Here is a 22,909-nt window from a genome sequence, read left to right on the forward strand (position 1 = left end):
TAGAATAATCATTGCAACATATTGTATTCGTACGATTCATATGACATATTTACGCCATTAAATGTTTTTTGTGTGTATTTTACTGTTTAAAATCACACTAAATCTTTTTTATCGCAGGAGCGGGTTTATTCAACATGTAACATACGCAACATATGGTAAAGCTGACACAAAGGATGTTCACCCTAGCTAAACATTCTAAAGTAACATTACAGTAAATATGTTTTATTATGTTTGTTGTTTGGTATAATTTCAAGTAGTACATTCATATCGTTGACAAAAATATAAATATTTAAAACAATGTCACAAAAGACAAAATGAAATGTCCTTTTCCTACAGTAACAGGAAAGCTAACACGTGTTCTTAAATGTTGTAAAAATTCACACATAGCTTTTTATGTGCTTCAAAGTAATAAATCAAATGTGTGGATTCTCGGATCTTAAACAAAAAATGTTTTGAGAAGCAAAGAAAACGCGGAAGTCGAAACGTTAAGCCCCGATTGTTTTGTTAGGCTTAATTTTAGAAAGAATTCAAATTTTATTTTTAAACAATTCTGAAATATTTCTTGCAATAAAATTTTTGTTTTTTTACTTACTTATACAGATTCTGAATTTCCCTCCGTGATTGATTATATACGCTGATGCTGAATTTTCTTTTTTCATAAGCTGTAAGACCAAACGACAGGTGCAAAACTCATAAATAGGAAATGAAATGGAAATAACACTTCACCTTTGCACACATTTAAGGTATATAAGTAGGCCATAATTCGTAATTATATCATTACGAAGCGTACGACGAGTAACTAAATAGAATTGAAAATGACGCGATTGTTTTGATATCCAGATGGTTTTATTTCTTAATTGATTGAATGAAAGGTTGTCATTGTGAAGGAAACTGTGTACAGCAATGATATAAATGCATCGCAATTGTTTGTGCTGACATTGCACACAATCATGCCTCATCAACAGTGTATGTTTTTTCATCATATAAGCATTTCGAAATCTATGTGACCTTATCATATCGAATACTTTGAAATACATACGTTCTAACTAATAACTAAGATTTTATTTTATAAATTTGTATAAATTTCAAAATATATCTACACGTTCATTTCATAGCTTGAACAGTAGGAATAGGGAGAAGTGTACCTAGAAAGTTATCGGTATTTCAGTGATGTTTGATATACTATATCTTATTTATCTTTAATAAAGTTAATGTACTTTTATCACTTTTTTCACCTCATTAGTGCACTTCCAGTCTATCGTAAGATATTGATGGGCACATTTGAAATAAAAGTGATTGATAACTAAATTACAGGTTTAAAGGAACAGGTGCTGTAGATTTATTGATTGTCTGATTTGTTTTTGTTGACGAGACATTTTCCGAGTATTTTAGAAGCAATGTGTAGGTCAAGAAAAGTGCATTGATAAAATGTAAAAACATGTACTTTTACTGAATTTAATCAAAATGTTTAATATAAATAGTAAACGGTCCGTTCCATAAAGAAAGAAAATAATCTTTTTTTTTTGTTTAAAATAGTGAACTGTTTTGATTTAAAGTGATATATGGATGTATGATAGTGTAGTTGTAATAATAAAATATACTTGACAATATTTGGCAGGCTTAATTTATGTGATTTTGGAAAAATTAAATTTTAAAATTGAATCCTGAGATATCTAAATAAAGAAAGGAGAGGCGAATTACTGCTGGAATGGTAATTACATATAATCATATTAATCACGCTTTTACACGATTTGCATTTCTTATTATAATAAGACTCATAAATGATTTTTAGAAAAAAAATCATTGTCTTTAAATTTTGTAAATCTTGATGACAATGTTTGTGTTCTGTAATTTTATATTTTAGGTATTTAAAACAAAACCAAAAAATAAAATACAACCATTTATTTAATCATTGATATTTATTTTTATCATATAGCTTCTAATCTTAGAAATCTTATTGCGCTGTGCTTAAAATGAATGTGAACATTTGAAAATGTTGTATGTGTTTTTTAAAGATAGTGATATTAAACAGTAAGCGCTTAAGCGAATAAATCATTTCATCAACATAGTAAATTGTAAAACATTAAAACACCATGTTGCTAAGATCATAAACATCTGAGATAAATGTTTACACTTTATGTATTTCTGTTTGAAGTCAAACATCTGCTTCAAAAATTCTAACTAGAAATCATAAATATTTTAACACCAAAGAACATTGAAGGGGGGTCTTTATTGAATTGTGTCATATTTTGAAAAGGTATTAATCTGAGAAATGCTTTTTCTGACAAGTGATAAAAATAAAACGGTATGGCACATTAAAAACACGTTTTAGTTAGTATTATTTTCTGTATAAAATTTAATACAAAAACACGGTACGGTGTATTTTATAGTTCTCTACATGTTCTTTTTTAGTACAAAGATTAAAAACATCTCTGTGTTAGCCTTAATGCATCATTTGTTACTTTTTCTAGAAGTTAATCTCAAGACACAATTTAAAAATGAACAGTTTTGTCGAAAATAAAATATACGATATAACAATGTTAAACAATGTTTACATAAACTAAAATGTTTGTATTTGTATTCAAATTTCACGTATTGGCACTAGATAATCTGTCATATAGAAAAATTTATTTATTACGATTTTATACTTTTAAAGATAAACGTTCTTTTTTCTGACTTTTGTAGTCTATAGGATAAGAATCAGAACTGTAGCTCTTATCGTGTTTGCATACACCCGCATGAAATGTTAACATGAAGAGTAGGGTATTGAAGTATTTGTTCAGTGTACACTATCAGATAAGAATATCATGCCTTATCAACGTTACTGTGTTTTGACCGGACAATACAGGATGGAATTAAGGAGGCCAGAGAGCTGTTATCGCAGAAAGATATGAATCATATAATACATGAACTTCATGCTATGATACAGTAGCAAATATGAATATCGTAATTAAATCGTATCATGGGATAGCTAAAGGAAAACCTTTATTAATGAATTTATTGATTTTCAATAAAAAGAATATATCAAAATTAAATAAGTGGTTTGTCTTCTTTATTGCAAATTTATATGTTTTTTTTAATGCCGCTGATACAACAAAACAACATTTATTTGTAAATAAAGCATAAAGTTTCGCTGTTTGTAATTATAACTCCCTTCCGAATGCATAACGAAGACAATCCACTCATAATGAAAACTGGTTTTCGGCCCGCTACATACAATGGTCATGTGATCAGAAATGTGTTAAAAGTGTCGTTCAATCAAAAATACAAACACACAAAAAATCTGCAGTTATATCTAATTTGAATATAATAAATAAATATAATTGTTATTGTTCTTAAAATTGTCAGCACCGACAAAAATATTATGAATCGAATAACTTAAAAATGTATTTTTAATAAAATTGTTAACATTTTTATGCACTAAACTTCAAATTTGCTTTGTATCGTTACATTTTGTTATAGAATTATTTCATACAGATATGCTGTACTTGCGTAAAAATATATAAAAAGGTAGTGTGTTAATAGTTATCGAGCTTATAAATAGTTAATACAAATGTTTCGAAATAGTGCTATTATAATCGTTAAAATCATTTATGTTTACTAGCCTTTTCTTGGTGCGTTCACAATAAAATTATTATAATTATTATACATGGATAGTACGCATATCTTTTCTATCAATTAAACGTTTTATACTTCCAAAGAATTCATTTTTATGAAACATGATAATGAATACATTTCAACATAATTCGATATCAGTTTTCTAAGAGTATAGTCTAACTATCATTTTGGAAATGTTACATTGAATCATACCATTATTATGGTAATTGTGCTTATTGATCGAACTCAATTGCCTCATTTAAAAAAGCCCCTCGTGGGAAATGTGTGAACGAAACTAATGAAATTCACTTAATTAAAAAGAAAAAAATGTTTATTGGGCACTATTTAATTATCAGTACAATTATTTGTTAAAATCATTTTTTCACTTCATTTGACATTATTACTCCCGGATATCTTCATAAAATGGTTCATATTAACATATTTTCTGTACAATTTTATATCGTGTGTAAACATGTTCTTTGATCTGTTCAGCAAAACGTTTATTTTCTATGTAGCTGTCAGTTGTGCTACTTGATACTTTATGATAACAATGAGTGAATATTCCGTTAAGAATGTATTATTTTTGTAAATTAAAATTGATTTGGTGATCAGTGAATACTCTAGATTTGACAATTATTTATTGTATGAATTGCCTATTGCATTGATATTTTTACATACCTAGTCAAATTTCTCTTAGTCTATAGAAAATAAAGTAAACTTATTGTTATTTGTAGGGAATGAAGAGTGATATTTAACCTTTCAAAATTATTATTTGCTTAACGTTTTTGTTGTTATAATAAGCATCAGTGTAAGGCACAAGTACATCATTGAATAGGACATGTGCAAAATAGCAAAACATATCGCACAATCATACATCATTGTCTTTCATAAAATATACTTTTGATAGAAATCAGATTTTTAAGATAATAGTAGATTTGTCAAGCGTTAAATATCTAAGAAGTTGCATGAACATCATTAACAATTCATTAAAAGTTTGATATATTAACTGATGTTTAACGTGACTGACAATTTCATTTAATTAGTTTTAAACCAATTCCCAATTTCTATACCAAACGGTGTTCGGACAGAATTCATATCAGGCCAATGAATGCATGATCGTTTTACGTTACAAACCATTAGAGTGTTAACTTTTCTTCTTACAGCGAACAAGATCAGTTCATAATTTAAAACAATATATCTTCAACGAATATTTAACGTGTACAAATTTGTATTATGTAAATTATTTATTAATACGTAAATTTAGAACATCTCCTGGTCAATTCAAATGAGCTTCATAGCCAAGCTAATTATATAATAAATCTTAATCTTTGCTTTTCACAATCTTCATTTGCCTATTTCAATATGTTACGGCAGCTGCGCTATGATGGATAATAACTACCACTGTAGAAAGCGAGTTTCCAATATTTCTATGAGACGCGCTAGAAACCTGGAATAGCCTGAACAGCAATTGGAAAGTTGTGGTGATCAATAGTGTTATATTAGAAAAAAGTTTTGCCTCTATTCACCGTCATCGGACAAACTTGAAAGGCAAATACTGCTTAACCATCAATAATTGTATATATCTGTTTTTATAAATATTGCTCTTTACAAATTGTTCTATTTGACAATATCCGTTATTCATGTGCGTTTGCTTTTGAAAGTGTTTGATTTTATTCTTCAAATGAGTTTTATAAACTATGCCGTGGTTTGAAACTTTCTCGTTGGAAAGATCTATTGGATTTACACTTAATGTGTTTTGCACTTTTGTTTTGGTTTTGAAACGATAAATCAGAACAGTAAACCTGTGTTGTTGTTCAATAAATGAAGGAATATAATAATCATAAATATTAGTGCAAAGAGAAGTGTACAATTTATACACACGTGCTGGCCATAACTTGGTAAGTTTTTGTTTCAGTTTGTTTTATCAAATGTCATGCACATATTATTATAATTTCATTCATAGTAAATCTGTCGTGTTTTATATGGAATTTCAGTAATGTGTGCATTCATTAAATTAAAGTGATTTTAACACATTGTTTGAAACAGTATTGAGAATAGTTCACTTATTTGTTCTTTTATGTAGTCTTGCAATTTTGATACATATTTCATATGATGCTATGAACGTTTATTTGGAATGATTTTAATAGAGCGTGAGTAGTGAATATCGCCAAAAAGTATAAAAACGTTAAATTTGAAAATATTACACATATGAACTAAAATATGATAAAATATAAAAAAGAATTATGCTCAATGTTCAATAAGAAAATCGATATTAAGCAATATTTTAGCCCGATTTGGGTTCAAAGCAAAATAAATAACTGCTCCGAAGGAAGAAAATGGTACAAACGAATTATCTAAATATTTCGCATACAAGTTATTGAGTTACTTCATCAAATGATATAAAGAAATATCGACAATGACTTTAGAAACCCGACATGTTAAAAGCCTCCTCAGTTAAGTATATTTCATATGTACATGTATGTTGATCACATTCAATGTATGTTTTAAATGTAGATATGTATTGTTTTTGTTACAAAATTGTGCCTCTAAACATAGTAGTCTCAATCGGTATTTTATCTTTTATTTAATCGTTCGAATTTATATAAAAACTCCCAAACTTTTAATTTAACTCTCAGACTTTGATTTTTACATATTATATATGGTGTCGAAGAATATTCAAATATCATCGTAGCGGATCTGTATCGTAGCCTTGCTTATAATGAATCAATTAACATCGCAAATATCAAGTATTTCACTTTTATTGCATTTGTTGGGTAGCATGATTGTTCACGCCGGATGCTGATGCCGATATAATTCATTAGTGTAATGGAATATACATGTTTACATAGCGATTGAAATGGTCGAAAACATTGGAACTAGCACTTTTGTCTCTGTTTTGCCAATCAAATCTGCTTCGAAAACATATGTGCAGAAATAATCAAGTATCCGATCAAGGTTTATGACGACATTGTTCCCGTTTCCAATATTTCCATTAGTGGGACGGCCATGTATATTGCTATGATGGTGTTTAAATGTGCAAAGCTAATACAGCTCTTTTTGTCAGATTTAAAACAAAATTACAACAATAAAACACACAAAAAAGAAAGCATTGGCTGATTATTCGAAGTATCTTAATTTGTTTTTCAAAAAAAAAATAGATTAAATAATGCACGGACAACAACAACAACAACTAAATAGTAAAAAAAAATGAATACAATGATAAAAATGTTACAAAATTTGATCACAGTGACATCACAATGTCTACTACAATATCAAAATGCAATTTCGATAACAGATGCAGCAAATTAAACAGTAAAATAGCTGGGAAGGTATTTTACTGTTTAATTTGCTCTGTTGTAAAGCTTAAATCATTACAAATCAGCTTAAATCCTGCCGTTTTAAACACAAATCAGACAATAATGGCAATTATTGAAATTTTATAACTGTTCAACATACTAGTTATTGATTGCTATTTGCTTATAAACTGTGATATTTATTAAGGTAATGGCTATGATTAGCAATCTATTGATCTCGAGCCAATGATTTGTCACTAATTTGCTTTCTGCAAAGCATATAAAATCATATAAAATGATGTCAGACCAATCAACGGATATTAATAATATTTTCATTTGTTAAGTTTACAAGGCGACTTATTCGTGTGCTGATATTTTATGTGTAAGGTCGATTAAGTACCCTACGTAACTTAGGTTATCCTTCTTTAAAATTATGGACTTGATGTGGTGTAGGATAACATTTCTGGATTGATTAAGTGGCATTTTGTCTCCCTTTCCTTCTGCAAAATCTTACCAACATATTTGTTGGACAGGTAGCAATAATTTGCTTAGACTCCATTAGATGAAGTACTTTCATTTAATATCCGAAAATTATCATGATCGATTATTATAGATTATAATATTATTCAAAAAATTCAAAAAAGTACCTTTTATAGGACAAATCAATTTGTGATATAAATCTCTAAGGATTTCAGTAAATAAATGTTATACTTTAAGTTCATAAGACAATCATTGATTTTTAAAATGATGTAACACTCTACACGTCGCGTGCCATTTGTTTTCACCTAGGTTCACCTTTAAACGAATTTGTTTTAGTCCGACTGTGTTAGAAGGAATAAGCTTATTGAAACAGTCTGGAATCTATTCTCGGAACAACCAGTACTAAGCAATGATTGTATATCTTCTTGCTCAAGGAAACCACAACTTGCCCCTGACGGAATTTGAATCTATCCGGATTATATAAATAGAGAAAAATAGAATCCCTCAAGAAAGCCCAACACGGCAAAATTGTAAAATGTTGCATGCTCGGTTTAATTGAGCCTGTTGAGAATGTAAAATGTAAAACTGCAATGAGTTGTTCCATATTAGAATAATATAGTTATACCACTCCAATTTTCATTCACTTAATATGTAGGCATACGCTCTTATAATTATAAACACAAATCTGATTCACACATGAGAAAATAATTAATAATTGTATAAACGAAACGTGTCGACGGTGTACCGAAAGTGGTTTCAAATGGCCATCGTGTTAAAAGTAGTTCTGGAAACGACTTAGAATAATTACGCTTATAAATGAGAGAAGTTTAAATTCAAAATACTTGTTAAAAACCTAAGAGGCATTCGTAAAGAAATGTTGAAAGAAAGTAAAGATATTGTAAACAAGTTGCGCCAACGGGAAAAAAACGTGTATGTTAATTTCAAACATGTGTGTGTTAAACTTGATTTGAAAATATATTATTTTATATTTTAAACGGATTGTACATAACGTTTAAATTGATTTCGATATTGACAAATGTTACCTTGGTAGTGTAGAAAATGGTAATGACAATGTATTGCAAGTTTAAAATACATTTGAACTAAAATCTTACAATACGTAGATTTCATTGTATTACCTAAACATCAAAATGTGTACAGCATTGTTTTCTCAGTTATCATGTTTGTATGTATAAAGCCAATCATTCAGAAATAATTCTGCAAATCAGCCTATCAAACATTCTTATGCCTGTTAAATAAATTTGAAAACATCAGGACATGAAAATATTAAAATTTGCTATTAACAGATCAGAACTGTTCTGTTCTGCTATAAGCGTTCTTGTCACATATTTTGAAAAATTGTAAAGCATAACATTTTAATCAGTTTCTTTTTGTGGCGATTTCAACAAGAGTTGTGGGATACCATCCCCTCTGGCTGATATGATGGATTTCATTTTGGTAAAAACAAAATTATTTCTAGCATGAAATTGATCTTCAAGTAACTTTCTAAATGTATACTACAACATCTTTCATCATTATGTAACTATTCAATTAATTACGCCTGGTGTTTTTTATTATCTACGATGAGTGTTGTTAATTCCTGCATAAATATTTATTAGCAGTCAAATGTAACTGTTGTGAGAAGTGCTATGAACAAAATTGTTTTCACATTCCATCATATTTCAAAGCCTATATCTGTTATCCTTCCTCGTACGTTTGCCTGTAATGGGATACGCAATCACTGATTGTTTTCTGTACATGTTTTGTGGAAATGTATAAATGCACGCCGTACAGAGGTCAAATTTAGTTCCTCACGTTCTGATAACAGTTTGATAGAATTAGACTTGAAGGAATGTAGACGCCAGAATGGAACACCTTGCCCTGAGAATAACATGTCAGTTAATACTTAATGTATACCGATATTATAATTAGATTGATTGATAGAAATCACTAAGGAATTTCTCTGTAAATGAAATACGGAATCAGCATCGCTGAATTATTCTTATTATATCAGTTAAAAGTTGCTTACTTCTTATCTTAACATTTCACCGTCACTTTCTTTACACGTTTCCGTCACTAAAGCATTTGCACGTGTACATGTTAAAAGATTCTTTCCAATAACCATCTAAATACACGTGTACATATATACTTGTGAAACAAATATAAAGGAATAGCTTTTGCAGGGACATTCATCTCAGTAAATAAACATAGTCATGTTTTTCAAGTGTTGCTTTTGATGCAGTTTCCATTTTGGTACGACAAACAACTTATATTTTGGGATTAAGTACTAGTAGGACTGTCTTTTTAAATATTACTACCATGAAGAATCGTAAATATTGCGAGTAAAACAAGTACGGAATAAAAAAATCGTTACGTTTATAAATGATAAGCTAAGCTAAATTAAGCTCCTATAAGGTTATTCTTTGTACAATGAAGTACCATTATTATCCCTCTGTTATGTGATGCATAAAATGAATCTTCTTTGATCTGTCGGCAGGCTGATATTGTATATTTGCCCGAGAGATTATTATATTGATCTAACCGGATTATTTATGCCTTTATTAAAATGTTACTTTCAAGATGATGAAAGTGTGCTATAAGTAATGTTTTTTGGATGAAAATTAGGTCTTTAAAAGTCTTTGTTGTTATGAATATTTAAAACTGTCTATACGCCAAAAAGTCGCCTGAGTAAGTATCAAGCAAAACCATCTCTAAGGGTATTGAACCGATGCTGACGTATCAATTCTACTATTATAGAGACAGGCCAGTCTACTCGTACACGTTGAGTAAAGAAAGGCTATTTTTATACTGTTATCTCACCCGTCATATCTTGATACCGAAAAATTTTCAAAATCTTAAAAACAACTCTGAAATTAAAGCAAAGCGGTTCGTTATACAAACCATTTGATTGCTTGATTAAATGCTTATTAATATATTGTCTTTCGTTAAAAGAAAATTGGATCTTTTGGCCAAAGTGACAGTGTCAGTTTATTTATAATTATACGAAATATGAGATATATACCTTTTTGTATTTTTTTTGTATTTTTTTTTAAATATTTAGCTTTCTTAACACTTTACATTGAACAAGTTTGTATCGAATTATTCTTTTATTTCGTGCATATCCAAGAGCAAATATATATGATATATAGATATATTAGAAAGCTTTATTTTTTAGTTACATTAAAAATATAACTGTATATATGCTATGTGCTAAGTCTCAATAGATAATTATTAGCAGTAACTTTGCTTGAATAAGAATATTGCTTTAAGGGTAGCGTGACGTAGTCACTGTGAGAATTTTGTACAGAATGTAGAAATAAGGGAAACATTTTTGTATACCTTCTCTTGGAAATACTTCCTCCTTATGAAAAGACTGTTTGTGTGAAGACTAGAATATATATAGGTAAACAATCTTGCAAATTTCTAAAATCCACTTTAAGTACCTTAATTAATCTGCTTCACATTTTCGTTTTTATATTTTATTTTAAGCTTTGAACAGAAATCAACAATCAACGATGTAATTAAAATATGTACATAAATTCAACTTTAAATAATATTTAACATTTTCTTCTCGTAGTTTATCTGCTTCACTTATATAAAAGTACACAGTAAGTGTGCTCTTAAACGCTAACTATGCTTATCAAGTAGCGTTTTTTCCCTGTAGTGCATAACTATATGTTTAAATTGATACGAGTTTGTTGTATAATTGTTCCAGCAAGAAAACAGTTAAAAGGGTAGACATTTGTATTGAACAGAATTGACGTACGTGTTATGAAATGTTACCATCATATCTAACAACTGTTAGTTAGGTAATAAACTTTCAAGCCAAAACACGTGTATTTCGTGTTAACTAGAAATCAATTACATTTACATTCATATAATGGTAATGTCGGCTATTTATGATTAAAACTTTTTATTCAATTTGCCGTCATCTTCCTCGAAAGGTCTGCAATCAATTAATTTGAAGCCATTTTCCCAAAGGTCTACTGTTGATGGCAAAAAACACATAATTATATCTACGTCTGTTCTTTGATGTGTGACAGTATTTACATTAATCTGTCGGCAAAACATTTATTCTTTGTTTACCCGCCAGCTTTGCAATGGGTTATTCTTGATAATTGTGTAAGTATTATCTTTGTTTGCACAAATCAATATTTTGATGACAAAACATTGTGATGATTTATTACTTGATTGGGCCTCTGTTGTAGCATCTCTGTCTTCATGTTTTGAACCTCTGCTTCGGATAACTGAAAAAAAGAAAACATTCGATAACACTGTTGAAAATCGTCTGATATTTTGCTTTACCCCTAACTAACAGTATAGTGCCAATTTCACCTATGATTAAAATTGTTTAACCACTATGCAGTTTTGTTTAACAAAATTGTAACCATATCCCGAACCCCATCCGCATTTAAATTAAGAATAATTATTATTCCATGTAACAAAATTAAAGACTTGTTCATTATACATATTACTAGTAGTTAATGTATGGTACTATATAGTCGCATCTTTGTCAGCTGGTCCTATTTATTAACTGAAGTTTATGCCGGAAAGCAAAATACAAAATCAGTATATTTCTTATTGTTATTTCAAATTTCGTAAGATAAATTGCATCATTGAGTAATTTATATCTATTATGGTAATTATTTGTTTATATATATATCTTTATTTATTTTTTATTTGTTTATTTGTTTCTTCAAATTTTAACCACAGTCATGCTGATCTGATACCGACTGAACTATTGTTGATTCTTACTTGCTGCAAGTCAATTATTTATCACGAACTCCCTTTCTTAATACTTTACTGGTTGTCGAACTCAATTTGATTCGAAGCTAATTTAAACCAAATATCGATCATACCTAAAACATACATGTATGTTACCCAACTAAATAAAAGACCCACGATTTTTCCTTCCTAATCTAAACACATGTTGTGTGCATTTAGCATAAATAATCGATGCTTGCATGACATTTTATTCGTGAATGAAAAATGTAATATAATTATGCATATTTAAGTCCTAGAAAGATATACTTTAGAAAAAAAAGAAAAAGAAAAAAAAACGATTATTTTTTTGTGCCGGGAATAGCAACTTTTATCAAACATAGGAACAAATGGCTGTTTCTGATAAATGATGCAGCAATCTGTGTTTGCTTGTTTCTCTGTTTCAAATCTTGATATTTGCGCCACAAAAACTTGACTTAAGCGATAAGTGCCGATGAAGATAAAACGTCTTTCAACCACCTGATATCGTTTCATATTGCAAATGTATTACAAAAAGGCGTTGGCTAAGAAGTTCTTAAGTGTTAACAAAACAGCCAAACTATGAAACATGATTAAAAAAAGTCTTAAGATATAAAAAAGTTTATTTAAAGTACTGCCTGTATTAAAACATCTGCGTTTGAAAAGTTGATTTTGTGTTCCATTTTCAGAAATTGTTTTTACATTATTAATTTTATAAAATTATATAGTTTAATCAAATTATTTTCTTAAGTTTATTAAAATGCAACAAAAATATAGCCAGTATTATACTTTGCATTGATTACGGAAGGGCATGCCATTTTTGGAAATAATTTCAATTTGGCTGTCTCATGGAAAGAGGATATGCACCTTTTAGATTGATATGCGGCGACACGTAAGCAATGCATGTAGCCTGTCTGATTGGCAGTTTTGTTTCATATATAAATATTTTAAGTATTGTCTTACTTTGATGCCACATGTTTCTAAAACGTATATGATACACCTAGATGTATGCTATAAACACTCTCTTTTTACAAATTTAGTCAATGTAATGTTTTGCTAAGTATATTTTGAATATGAAATCTAGAACCGTATTTCTAAAGCATTGTAAAGATTATTTTGCTATAGATAGTAGAAGCAATAGCTGTGAATTACCAAATAAAACAAGCATGTATAATATCATAAATAATAAAATACATAAAAATAAAGTCTGTAAAATATGCTTGTATATTGATATTTAATTTAGCAATAAAAACTTAAAACTGAAACAGTATTCTCTTTCCTATACATTTCACCTGATTCGAAAATGTTCTTAAATATGTATATCAGTGTGTATAGAATTGCTTTATTTTGATCATTGTACATGGAAATAACAACACCTTGTGTGTGGCTATAAAATATGTCTCACATTACAAAGGATATTCACATTGAGATTTTTGTGTATGATTATTTTTGTCCATTTATGAGACACATTGAGCAAGGAAACATCTGCAATGCATTATGTCATGATCATAAGGCTATTGGAATTCAATTTTATACAAAAGAATCGTACAATGTTATAAGAGAATTAAAACGTGTGCTGTGTTTCTTGAATGGACACATGATTTTATTCAAATGGAGTAACCGTATTTTAATTTCTCGATAGTAAACAATTAAAAATATATGACTAAACAACATATTTTTTATTTGTTTATATGCATGTTTCCCTGTCAGCTGCGACAGCAGTTAATATGTTTCACTTTTCATTGATTCTTTACACATGACGACGTTTATCTTCAATCTATGAAATTGAACCATTACGGATTTTTTTTATTAAACACCTATAATATCCCACGTCGTGACGTCATTTTCGCATATAATAATTTATAAGAACAAGAACGATCACTGATCGCATACGTAGCCGGATGGTAGCCAATTCAGCAATTATATTCGTAGACGAGATGATAGTTTGTACCATATTTGTCGCTACTATTTTTTTCAGCATGCTGTAGCTACTGTGTAGCAGGAGACAGCAAAGGCCAAAATGCTTTTACTCGTATATGCATGGGCCAAGACCCAGCTTAAATCATTCAACGAGAAAACCAGTGTAATTAGGTATGTGCAAGTACTTGAGGTACCGATTGATCCTGTATCTTTCATTTTAATTGCCTCAGGAGTATAAGACATGTAGTCCTGGAAAACTTTTGGAATACAATCATTTAAGGGCAATAACTCTGACCAAAATCATTAAAATAGAAAATGCCAACGAGGTGAACAAGTAAGCCTTTGTACTGATCATTCCTGTATAGTTTGGATGAAATTGGACCAGACGTTTTAAGAAGTAGTCCGGACAAGTCTTGTGACGGACGGACGACGACGGTGAAGTGATTTCCATATGTAGCCGATATTTGGAAGCAGGCAACACAAAAACTACGTATAGAAATCGCATATTAATTTAATTAAATTTGTTAAGTCATTTGATATGCATATAAATATCAGATTTATTGCGTAAATAATATCATAGAAATGTATACTGAAATATTATTTATGGGGATTATCTGCTTATTTTTTGTATCAAATATTATTGACATTATCATAGAATACAATTTAGACCAAAACCTATAACGTTTTCTGAATTATTAATGCATAAACGGATAGTTTTGTTACTATTTCTAAAGGTATAGGGCATTTGTTTTACATTCTAAAATTTGTTAAAACTATTATTTAATGACATACATTTTCGTTGTATTGAACCTTTCGGTAGTTTCATTTGGCGTTGAATAGAATGGAAAACGATGTAGATTACACGGTTAGGTTCACGTATCTAAAAAATACTTCACAATGTGTTAATAAGCTTTGACTTGCCTGAGTAAAAGTGACCGTTTGATTTCCCTTGTGTATTAATCGAAATACACTAATTTAAATATTGTAATAATACATTAGTCTCGTATTTATAGGTTAAGTGTTTAAAAATTGGTTAATATATGATTTTAAGTTTTAAGTTACATATTTCAATAAAATGAAGTACAAAAACTATAATTATGAAAAAATCATATGAAAATACGCATGCACATACTAGTATTATATACCCATACTGAATTCCTATGATGACATATACAATTGCAAAAATGATGAGGACTTGATTCGATATGCAGTTTTAGCATTATCAAATATAAACTAACAAAACAATGCACTGTTGCAATGTAACTTATCTTAATTTCCTTGTCAGAATACATTAAATAATGCAAGGATAACAAACGAAGGGGACAAGAAACAAGGTATTTTACTGGGTTTAATTTATCTGCTCTAAATCTTAGAAATATTATAAAGATAATATCTTAAATCATACCTTTTTAAATACAAATAAAAAAGGCAAAATTATTGAAATTTCATTATGTTTCGAAATAATTGATTTTAATTTGCTTATTCCTGTGAGATTTATTAAAGCTATGACTATGATAACAATCTATTGATCTCAATCCAGTGATATGTAACTCATTTTCTTTCTGCAAAGCATATAAAATCATAAATGATGTCAGATCAATCAATGAATATGAATAATATTTGTATTTATTTAGTTCACAAGGCGAATCAACCGTGTGCTGTTATTTTATGTGCAAGTTCGATTTAAGATCCTAGTATGTAATTTAGATTATCATTTCTTAAAATAATGGACTAGATGTAGGGTAACACTTCTTGATTGACTAAGTGGCATTTTGCTCTTCATTTTCTTCTGAAATCTAACCTCTATATTTGTTGCACAGGTAGTAATGAATTGCTTAAACGGCATGTCTCTATATTCATGCTTATCTTTATTGGTCAATCCTACACGTGAAAATAACAAAACATGATACTATAAATGGTATGGTCCATTTAACTTTGGTAAAACAAAATTACATCTATTCAAGTCAGTGTTGAAAGTATATTGCCACATCTTTCATCAAAATGTAATTGTTCAATTAATTACGCCTGGTGTTTTATTATCAACGATAAGTATAGTTAATTCCTGCATAAATATTTATTAGCAGTCAAAGGTAAATGCTGTTAGAAGTGCTATGAACAAAATTGTTTTCACATTCCATCATATTAAAATTTTTAGATTTGTTATCCTGTTCTCGTACGTTTGCCTGGAATATGAAACGCAATCACTGATTGTTTTCTGTACATGTTTTTGTTGAAATGTATAAATGAACGCAACACAGAGGTCAACCGTAGTTTCTTGCATTGATCGAATTAGACTTTAAGGGATGTAGAAGTCAGAATGGAACGCCTTACCCTGAGATTAACATGTCAGTTTATACTTAATGTATACAAATAATATGATAAGATTGATTGATAGAAATCATTAAGGGATTTCTCTGTAAATGAAATACGGAATCAACAGCGGGAAATTATTCTAATTATATCAGTTAAAAAATGCTTACTTATAGTCTTAGCATTTCACGGTCAGAAACTTTACATGTTCTTGTCATTTAAAGAATTTGCACGTGTTTATTTGAAAAGATTCATTCCACTTCACATCTAAATGCAGAATTTATATAATTATACTTGTAAATATAAATGAACAGCTTTTGCAGGATTATTCATCTCAGGGAAACTGGGAAAGAAAATAGTTTTTTTTTCTCAAGTGTTGCTTTTGATGCAGTTTCCATTTTGGTAAGCAAAACAAATAATATGTTGACGTTAAGTAGTACTATTTTTTTCTAGATATTACTATCACGAAGAATCGTAAATATTGCGAGTAAAACATTTACTATATAAAAAATATTTACGTTTTATGAATGATAAGCTTAGCTACATTAAGCTCCTATATGGTTATTCTGTGTACAATGAAGTACCATTATTAACCCTCTATTATGTGATGCATAAAATGAATCTTCTTCGATCTGTCGCCAGGCTGATGTTCTATATCTGCCCGAGAGTTTATTATATTGATCTAGCCGGATTATGTATGCCTTTATTAAAATGTTACTTTCAGGGTGATAGTAGTGTGCTACAATTTTTTTTTGTTTTGTTAAAAATATGTCATATGGATATTTTTACTGTCTATGCGACACAAGCTCACCTGCGTTGGTATCGAGCGAAACCATTTGTTAGACCATTAAACCGTTGTTGACAAGGTGTGACATATTTCTGTTTACTATTGTTTAATATTTCGCTTTCTGGACACGACACAGTAAAAAGTAAGAATTGAACTATTTCTTTCATTTTGTGCATATCCCATATAAAAATGAGAGGGTACCTGTGATATAAAAATTCAAATGAAGAGAGGTAGCCCGTGCCTCTGCAAAAGAAAAAAAAGGCAAAACTGTCTAGTCTGACAGACTAGACAGTTTTGACATTTTTTATTTTTTTTTCTCAGAATCAGCTGATTTTGGCAGCAGTTCCTTCAGTTTTAAGCTGACACTGTGAACAAGAACCCTGTCCGTATTCATAAAGCATCTTAGGGAATATTTTTAACTTAGTGATAAAAGACATTTTTTTGACAAGTTGAATTTAAAAAAATCTAACGTGTGTACAAAATTAGTTTGAAAATAGGCAAGAAAATGTCCTTATTAATAAAAACACATTAAAAATGTTGTGGATGGTCACAGGTATTGGAAATAAGCCATGTCAAAATTTAAGAACTTTTCAAGAGGATGAAATATTTTATTAAGAAGTTTTTTATGGCCCAAGCACTTTGAACAATGTTGAACATGCAACTGTTCTATTTTATAATTATTTTGTTGATGAAAAAAAAAATAATTCTAAAACCATTGGTTTGGAAAAGTGCAACTTGTCATTGTCAGCTGGAAATATAATTTGACCTACAGAGTTTCATTAATAGATATAAAAATTGGTTAAATAGTTTTGTATATTTTCTCCATGAGTGCAAAATTAATGGAAATTTTAAACAAAGGGACGTAACTTGGTAAACTGAATCCGAACCGCAATACGGACTTTACCGAGAATATAACTGTAGCGCCACCTGTTAGCATAATTTGGGTGTCACATATTATTACACCAGATGTCGCGTTGTATTATGCTTGCTGCATTCGGCTTTCGGCTATGCGCATTCTACCTTATGACATTCGTCATTCAAGCTGAGTAAATAGACCAAAATACAAACACTTGCAGGTTAATTTATTAAATTAATATACCAGATCAACAAATGAATAATAATTGATCGTTAAATAACGACATCAACATAAAATTAAGCAAGTCGCACACAGCAGAAAGCATAATGTGCATGTAAGAAAGCAACATGTAAAAGTCTGAATGCAAGATGTATATGTCATAATGCATAATGTACAAGTTAAAAAGCACGATGTACAAGTTAGAAAGCACGATGTAACGTAAGAAAGCAAGATGTAATTTTGGCATAAATAACCCTCCATAGTGAGAACTAGAATGTAATTAAATAAACAATCTTGCACAATTCTAAAATCCACTTTAAGTACTTTAATTAGCACAGAAATACTGCTCCACCACTTCATATTAATATTATTTTGTAAGCCTTGAACAAAAATCATCAATCAACGATGTAATTAAAATATATAGATAATTACAACATTAAATGATATTTAGCTTTTTCTTCTCTACGAAACTTTGCTACACTTATATAAGAGTACACAATAATTCTGCTCTTAAACACAAACCATGATTATCAAGTAGCGTTTTCTCCTTGAGTGCATTACTATATGTTTAAATTGATGCGAATTTGTTGTACAATGATGCGAATTTGTTGTACAATTTTTCCAGCAGGAAACTAGTTAAAAAGGAAGACGTTTGTCAAGAGCTGCTCGGATTGAACCGAAGTGACGTACCTGTTATGAAACGTAACATTATATCTAACACTTGCAACTCATATTTCGTGTTAACTAGAAATCAATTGTAACATTAACATTTAATACACTGAGACTGTCGGTTATTTATGATTAAAACTTTTCATTCAATTTGACGTCATATACCCCGAAAGGTCTGCTTTGGGTTAACAACAATCAATTAATTTGAAATCATTTTCCCAAAGGTCTACTGTTGATGGTATAATACATAATTATATCTACGTCTGTTCTTTGATGTGTGTCGGTATTTACATTAATCTGTCGGCAAAACATTTATTCTTTGTTTACCCGCCAGCTTTGCAATTCTTTATTCATGATAATTGCGTAAAATGTATCTTCGTGTGCACAAACAGCGATTATTTTGTGATAAAACATTTGATGATGTTAAACTCAATTCATATAACACTTATATGCTAGCCATATTTCTTTCAACCTATTTTTTTATATTTTCTTGTGTACATTTCATCCACATGCTAATCTGATAGCGACTAAACTATTGAAAATTTATACTGTAAGTCAGTCATTAACCAGGATCTCATTTTGTTTAATGTATTTTGTCGACCTAACTTTGATTTGTTTAAACCAAAAAGCAATACCTAAAACATATGTTACCGAACTAAATAATAGCCCCACAAACACTGAGTTTCTTTATATAAACTAAACACGTGCTGTGCATTAAGCATAAATACTCGATGCATTCAATGCCATATAATATGAAACTTGTTTCATTGATTACAAAAATAAAGAAAAAATATAATAATAATAACAATAATAATAATAATAATATTAATAATGATAATAATAGCAAGAATAATAAAATTTAAAAAAAATAAAATAAAAAAACATAATTATACAAATTGAAAAAAAGATATATAGAGTCCTGGAATAATTTTTTTGGAAATTTCTTATTTCATTTCATACAAAAGAGAAGGAGTAAATTTATTTTATGTCAGAAATAGCAACTTTTATCAAGCATAGTAACAAATGGCTTTTTCTCATAAACGATGCAACAATCTTTGCTTGCTTGTTTCTTTGTATTTGCGCCACAAAAGTTTGGTGTTAATGATAAGTAACGATGAAGATAAACGTCTTTAAACCACCTTATAGCGTTTAATAATACACATGAATTACAAAAAAGCGTTGGCTAAGAAGTTCTTAATTGTTAACTAAACAGTTTAGTTATGACACATGATGACAATTTTCCTAAAGATTAAAACAGTTAAACCTAAAACCTCAGCGTTTGAAAAGTTGGCTTTTGTGTTCCATTTTCAGAAACATTCTTAATTTATAAATAGTAGAATATAAATTGTAAATTAATCAAATTATTTTCTTACGTTTATTACAATGCAACAAAAATATTACCAAAATCATACTATGCATTGCTAATGGAAGAGTTTGTAATATTTTGGAAACATTTTCAATGAAAAGGAGAGTTAGCGATGATTTTGGTGACGTGTATAAAAATCTGTTTAATCATGTCTTACTTTGATTCCATATGCTTCTTAACCCGATATCATACATCTACATGTACGCTATAAACACTCTATTTTCAGAAGTTTAATCGATGTAATGTATTTTCAAAATACAGCTTTAAAACGAAAGCGCAAGAACTGTATCTTTAAAGCATTGTTGCTAAGATTAATCTTGCTATAGATAGTACACACAACAGCTGTGCATTTTCAAATAAGAAATCATGTATAATACAATACAATAATAAAATACATGAAAATAAAGTCTAGAAATCATGTAAAATACAATACAATAATATAATACATAAAAATAAAGTCTGTAAAATATACTTGTACGTTGTCATTATCATTACAAACTTAAAACTGTAACAGTATTCTCTTTCCTATAAATTTCACTTGTTTAATGATTCGAATATGTTTCTAAATACGTATATCAGAGTGTATAGAATTGCTTTTTATTTCATGCTTTCCAGTGTTTTATTGTAATATATCAGATGATTATATTCTGATAAACCACTAGTGAAATTTATAAAATATAATTTTCACTGTAGCCGGACTATATCTGAATGCGGATGAAAAGAAAATCATAACTGAATGGAATAACAGGCAGAAATATATGCCATAATGCGTAAATTTTGCTTCTTTAGGAAAAGAAAGTCGATGTCACCATATATTATGTTAAAAATGTAACAAAATGATAGAAATGTACTAGAACTATATTTCAAAATTGTTGATGTGACGTCATGATGTGATGACGTCACAAAGGTGAATGCGCGACGATACGCGGCAAAATCAGCAAAAATTACTTAAAATCACTTAAAACGCATGAAATAAAAAGAAAATTTATTTGTTTTACATATAAGATTGAAATATATTTCATTCGTGAACACCAGCTATTATATTTTCACTCATGCCTACGCCACTCGTGAAAATATTGCATCAGGTGTTCACTCAGTGAAATTATATTTCAATCTTACATGCAAAACAAACAAATATCCTCTATATTTTGATCATTGTACGTGGAAACAATAACACCTTGTGTGTGGCTATAAAATATGTCTCACATTACAAAGGATATTCACAATGAGATTTTTGTGTATGATTATTTTTGTCCATTTATGAGACACATTGAGCAAGGAAACATCTGCAATGCATTATGTCATGATCATAAGGCTATTGGAATTCAATTTAATACAAAACAATCGTACAATGTTATAAGAGAATTAAAGGGAGACACAGGTAAAATTTTCATTTCTTAGTTTTTAATTTTTCATTTAGTATTCTGTAAATGCCCTCAAAATGAATACATTACACAGTCAAAGGAACAAAACTTTTCTCCATGTAAAGAATAAAATGGTGGTTTCCTAACTTGACCCGCGTGGGTCAGGTTAGAGCGCCAGGATTTCAAATAGTTGTCACTGTGAACTCTGGAAACGTTAAAGAACATGTCAAATGAATGGCTTAGACTTGTTTCATTCATACAATGTCCAAAATATCTCTTATTGTAACTTCAAGGGTTTGTTTAAGCCACATGACATGTTTTAAAACTATTTGGTGATTCTATTGGCGTTTAAATTTTGTTCAACATAAATAGATATATCTACGATTCAAACCCAAAATATATAGAATTAAAACAGAAATTCATGCTGGAACTTTAAGAAATGTCATTTTAGCGTCATTTGAGTATATAAGATCATTTTGATATTTTTGTCATTATTTTGTCTGAATATCCCTTTAAAACGTGTGCTGTGTTTGTTGAATGGACACATGAACTTATTCAAATGGAGTAACCGTATTTTAATTTCTCGATAGTAAATAATTAAAAAAATATGACTAAACAACATATTTTCTATTTGTTTATATGCATGTGTTCCTGTCAGCTAAGACAGCAGTTAATATGTTTCAATTTTCATTCATTCTTATCACAAGACGGCGCTTGACTTCAATCTATGTAATTGAACCATTACGGGTTTTTTTATTAAGCACCTCTTATATCCCACGTCGTGACGTCATTTTCGCATACATATTTTATAAGAACAAGAACGATCACTGATCACATACGTAGCCGGATGGTAGCCAATTAAGCAATTGTAGTCGATGATGATTTGATAGTTTGTTCCACATATGTCGCTGCTATTTTGCTGCATGTTGTAGCTACTGTGTAGCAGGAGACACCAAAGTCATTAACAGGCCAAAATGCTTTATATACAAGGGCCATGACCCAGCTTAAAACATTCAACGAGAAAACCAGTATAATTAGGTATGTGCAAGTACTTGAGGTACCGATCGATCCTGTAACATTCATTTTAATTGTCTCAGTAGTATAAGATAGGTAGTCCTGAAAAACTTTTAGAATACAATTATATAAGGGCAATAACTCTGACCAAAATCATTGAAATAGAAAATGCCGACGAGGTGAACAAATATTCCTTTGAACACAGTTTGGGTGAAATTGCACCCGAAATGTTAAGTAGTAGTCAGGACAAGTCTTGTGACGGAGAAGTGATTCCCATATGTAGCCGATATTTGGTAG

The 22,909-nt window shown here is 29.6% G+C and overlaps 1 protein-coding gene across 2 annotated transcripts in view; it reads left to right on the plus strand.

Annotated features, from left to right (window-relative positions):
- The first annotated feature begins 5,011 nt into the window (after positions 1-5,011).
- The window catches only part of LOC132717808 (muscarinic acetylcholine receptor M2-like), a 247,443-nt gene continuing 229,545 nt past the window's right edge, over positions 5,012-22,909 (plus strand). For both annotated transcript variants that reach the window (XM_060701406.1, XM_060701479.1), the window contains exon 1: positions 5,012-5,495. The gene's annotated coding sequence lies outside the window, so the exon portion shown is untranslated. The remainder of the gene's footprint in view (positions 5,496-22,909) is intronic.

This window comes from Ruditapes philippinarum, unplaced genomic scaffold (assembly GCF_026571515.1).
Source record: "Ruditapes philippinarum isolate M1 unplaced genomic scaffold, ASM2657151v2 ctg30_1_1_1_1, whole genome shotgun sequence".
Lineage (NCBI taxonomy): Eukaryota > Metazoa > Mollusca > Bivalvia > Venerida > Veneridae > Ruditapes > Ruditapes philippinarum.